The sequence below is a fragment of the Mustela nigripes genome, chromosome 4 (assembly GCF_022355385.1).
Source record: "Mustela nigripes isolate SB6536 chromosome 4, MUSNIG.SB6536, whole genome shotgun sequence".
Classification (NCBI taxonomy): domain Eukaryota; kingdom Metazoa; phylum Chordata; class Mammalia; order Carnivora; family Mustelidae; genus Mustela; species Mustela nigripes.
Genome location: NC_081560.1, coordinates 188,262,298 through 188,267,306, shown reverse-complemented (window position 1 = coordinate 188,267,306; position 5,009 = coordinate 188,262,298). Strand labels below are relative to the sequence as shown.

Sequence of the window (5,009 nt, the reverse complement as noted above, 5' to 3'; positions counted from 1 at the left end):
AAAATCTTCTCCCAAGTTTTTTTATGAAAACTTAAAAGCATACAGAAATGCCAAAAAAAAAGTCATGCAATAAATACTTTTATTTATTTATTTATTCATTAATTTATTTTATTTAATTATTTTTACTACAGTTCGGTTCTACCAACTGCTACCATTTGGCCATATTTGCTGTCTCCCTCTGTATCTTTTCAAACACACATTTTTTTTTTTTTCTGTATTTGAGATTTTTGAACTGTTTGGAGGCTGGAAGCCTCATGATATTTAGATTATAGACACCTACCTATATCTCCTACAAAGAAGTATGTTCTACTCTACAGCCAGTGTTACACTGAAAAACGTACAAATACATTTATAATACTACCGATATCCAGACTGAAGCCTGATTTTTCCAATTATCCCAAGAATATATTCGAGATCTATATCTCCTACATATATATCCTATAGTAGGACCCAATTTGGACCCACATTAGGTTCTTGTTGGGGCTGCACATTAGGTTCTGGTTGGGGCTGTCGCTTTACTCCCTTTTCGTCTACAAGTCCCCCCCGCCTCTGTTCCCCCCATGACAGTGTCTCTGGAAGAATCCTGATCACGGTTTTGCAGAATGCTTTGTGTCCTGGATCTGCTCTTCTCTTCTGGGACCTCTTGTAGGTCCCTGCAGGACCCAAAGCTGGAAGCCTGATTTATAATCAGATTCTATTTAATCATTTTTAAAAAATTAATATGAACTTGTTAAAGTAAATTTGGAAAATAGAGAAGAGTTGTGAAAATTTTGAAATCACTCATCTGCTGCTTCCTTCTCAAAATTGTTTTCCATACTTCCCTACAGTCTTTCCTGGACACTTATCAGTTACTTATCCACCCATTCCCCAGTTCAATAAACACATCTCATGTACTTCGTATGCTATCTACATGCTTTTGATCCAATCCTTGATGTACTTGATAGGCTATCTGTCTGGGTTGTACATTCCCTAAATCATATGGCCTTGTTTAAGCGGCCACACTCAAACTACAGAAACACATTTTAATTCAGCTTTTTTCATTACATAGATAGCAAACATTTTCTATTTTTTAATTTTTTAATTTTATTTTTTCAGTGTTCCAAGACTCATCGTTTATGCACCATACCCAGTGCTCCATGCAATCTGTGCCCTCCTGAGTACCCACCACCGGGCTCACCCAACCCCCTCACACCTCCCTCCAAAGCCCTCAGTTTGTTTCTCAGAGTCCACAGTCTCAAATGGTTTGTATCCCCCTCCATTTCCCCCAATTCCCTTCTCTTCTCCATCTGCCCATGTCCTCCGTGTTATTCCTTATGCTCCACAAGTAAGTGAAACTATATGATAATTGACTCTCTCTGCTTATTTCACTCAGCATCATCTCCTCCATAGCATTTTCTGTGTTATCACAGTCTGCAATGTCCATCGTAGTTAATTTATACATTGTTATTTAAATTTTTCTTCCAAAATTAAAAAAAGAAAAAGTTATCAAGGCACAGAGATGATTGAGCATCAGACTCATGATTTCCGCTGAGGTCAAGATCTTAGGGTCATGGGACTGAGCCCCAAGTCAGGCTCCGAGTGAACGTGAATCCTGCTTGAGATTTTCTCTCTCTCTCTCTCCTTCTGCTTCTGCCCTTCCCTGTTTGCTGTAAAATAAATAAGTAATAATAAAGTTATCACCACCACCACCCGTGAAATAATAAAAAGATGCAGAAAAGAAATCCCACATATCTGTATAGCTGTTTTTGCGTTTCTCAGCCTTTCCAGGTGGCCTATGCCAACTGGACCTTGGCTGGTTTCCAGGTGTGTATGGCTTTGAATGGCTACAAAGCATGAGCTCTGATGTGTAGGGGTTCAAGGTGGTGCAGGTTCTAGGGGAGCCCAAGGGCCTGGGTCTGCTCTAATCCCTCCTGCACGTTGGACTCCTCATGGTGTGCTGCTCGTGGGAAGACTGTCATTGTGTGGATCTGACAGCAGCTCCTGCTCACCCCTGGACTGGTACCACCTGGGAATTTTCGAGAGATGAAAGATGGCCCCCCAATCCCCATGGAGCCAGGGTCAGTACACTGAGGTGGGTTCCAGGGACCTGCATTTGAAACAAGCTCAGCCAAGCAGACCTGAAACTTTCCTGGGGAGACCAAGTCCCTGCTTGTCATCAGTCTCCAAGTTCCCATTTCTTGACAGGACCTGCGTGAGTTTCTTTCTTCCTGGCGGTCAACAAGACCCATTTCCTCCCATATCCAATCCTATATGGGTTTTGTTTGGATTTAGCGTGCTTTTTCCCAGTTTTGCATAGTTTAACTATTTCTTTTATCCTAATAGCCACAATGATATCTCCGGTTAATTTTCATTTCCTGATGACAAGTGACGGTCATCGTCTTCCCATTCGCTTAATTCCACCCCCATTTCGTTGACTGTTTTGTACCCAAGTGTCAAACTGTTTGAACTGATCTGCAGGAAGCTTTCACGCCGTGAGGCTGTGGCTACTGCTCGGGGCTCTCTGGGACACGCATTCCCTAGCCTGTCCCGGGTCTGCATTTTCATTATAGATTTTTGCTTCTGTTTTTTTTTTTTTTTTTTTTTTTTTTACTTCTTTTTTTGCTTGTATACTTAAATACTATAGTTTTAAAAAGTGATTTACAAATATATTATCTTACCTCCCTACATCTGTCCAACTTTTTAAAAATTATTTTACCCTTTGAATTAAGGTTAGAAGACCTTCCCTTCTCAAAGTCATATATTTATATCCTCTATTTCCTGTAGAGCCTCTGTTTTTTATGTGAAAGCTGTAATATGTCTGGACTTAATATTGTAGTATCTTATGAGAAATAGGATGCTTCAATAGAGTGCCCTCGTGCAAATAATAAAAGGGAAAAAAATAAGTTAAATACTATTTTTCTTAATAGTAAACATCAGCACAAATTAATTTTTTTACAGAATAAATTAATAGAAAATAAATATTAGTAATTATATAGCGATTCATGAATACTGAAATACTTGTAGTTTGAGTTGGAAACTCAGCAATATTACTTGATAAATTAAATTACCAGCAAAGCATATAAACTACAGCATGAAATGTTCAAATTCTTACCCAGGACCCTGAGGATTATAGGTTTGTTGTCACTGTTCGTTTACTGTTTTATTTTATCTATTCATTTTATTTACTCTTTGAAGAAACCTGTGGTTGCATACAGAGGCTGGAGTCACGTTCAGTCATTGAGCCCGATCTTACTCCCTCTGTCTTCAGCAGAAGGATACATACCTACCAGGTGGGAGCTAGGCGCTTGACTTTCATATCCTGGAAAATTGTCATATTACAATAGCTTGTGTTTCAACCAAGACTCTTTACTGCCATCTGCTTGAAAATTCTCAAATGCAAATATGCAAGCCCCATCTTTGGAATCAACAGTCATAGTCCAAGTGTGAGAAAACTTTCAAAATAATAAAATGACGGTTCTATAAAAGGGACCCTCTCACCTCTGGACCTCAGTGTAGGGCACCCTGTCCCCACCATGCAAACGCCTGCTTATTGGCCCCATCAGTATCTGTGAAACTATTATTTTTCATCTGGATTTAAAATGTCACCTTCAAGCACACACTGAAGTGCCATGCATGCTTGGGTAATTTTTTTATTCTTTCTTCCGCTTCTCTGATCTCTTTGTATCCCCACCGTTACTGTGCTGCGGTAATTCCACATTTTGTCTGCTATATGGTATGGTCGGCATTTCCTCACTGTTCATGTGGGTTTTTCAGAAACATTCTGACTCCCTTGCATGTTTATCTTTTACATTAAACTAATTTTATCCATGTCTAAAATCTACCCCACAAAAAAGTCCCATTGGAATTTTGCAGGGATGATGTTTAGCATAAAAAATAATCTGAAGAGAATTGCCGTCTTTACTATACTGAGGCTTTCTGGAAACATGATTTGCATCTCCATTGATTCAAGTCTTATTTTATGTCTCTTATTAGATTTTTATAGTTTTCCTCATATACTTTCCCCATGCATTTCTTGGGAACTATTCCTAAGTAGTTTATAGAGCGGGTTTCCTGTTGTCAGTGGAATCTTACACCCATTCTATAATCACCCATTATAATCTCAGTGATTATCACTGGCATGTAAGAAAGCAACTGATTTTATTTACTTAAAATTATGTATGTTGTTGAAATCTTATTATTTCTAATATATATAGTGTAATATTATCCAAAGCATATACTATCTAATTTATGTACTAATTTATATATTTAGAATTTGTATATATAATTATCTAATTTATGTTATCTACTATTAATATTTATAGTACTTTTTTAAAATTCTTAAATTTTCCAAATAAACTCTTTTTTTTTAGCCAATAATGAAAAATATGCTCTCCCTCTCCTAATAGTTACACATTTTGTCTTATTTATTATTTATTTATTTGTTTGCTTTTCTGAACTTACTGCATTGGGTGAGCACCCCCTACCCAATGCAAGCAAACAGCCGTGACAGCGAACGCCGGGGCTCCGGTGGGTGGCCGTGGGTGGCGAAGGGCCCCCGAAGCTCCCTCTTCTTGCAGACGAGGTCATGACCACCCTGAAGAGTCAGCTCCTCCCGCAGACCATCCGAGCTAAAAGGCTCCCCACGGGAAGGAGGCCGAGCTGGGCAGGAGCACCCGGAGGCTCTGCCCCAGCAGCTGAGCCCCGAGGGAAGCAGGAGCCTCTCCCTCCCCCAGAGGAGGCTGAATGGGGGGGAAGCGGGTGATTCCGAGGGGCGGGTGGGTGCAGAGACTGGTTCAGCTTCTGTGTCCGCCGTCCCATCGCGCCTGCTGGCCCGTCCTTCATGCACCGGTCCGTACAACACCTACTGTGTGTCGGGCCTCGTGCTAGAGCCTGCGGGCGCAGAGGGCTGGGGCGCCCTGGCGCAGCGGGGGGCCGGCCGCGCGGTCTCGCCGGGTGCCGGGCGCAGGGTGACCGGCCGGTGTCCGAGGCCACGCCCCGCGGACTGACTCTGTCCAGCGAGGCCACGCCCC

The 5,009-nt window shown here is 41.2% G+C and overlaps 1 long non-coding RNA gene across 1 annotated transcript in view; it reads right to left on the bottom strand.

Annotated features, from left to right (window-relative positions):
* Window positions 1-528: 528 nt before the first annotated feature.
* LOC132015456 (uncharacterized) overlaps window positions 529-5,009 on the bottom strand; it is an 11,977-nt gene continuing 7,496 nt past the window's right edge. Inside the window, exon 3 of the long non-coding RNA XR_009403694.1 lies at window positions 529-1,646. This is a non-coding gene — a long non-coding RNA (uncharacterized LOC132015456). The remainder of the gene's footprint in view (window positions 1,647-5,009) is intronic.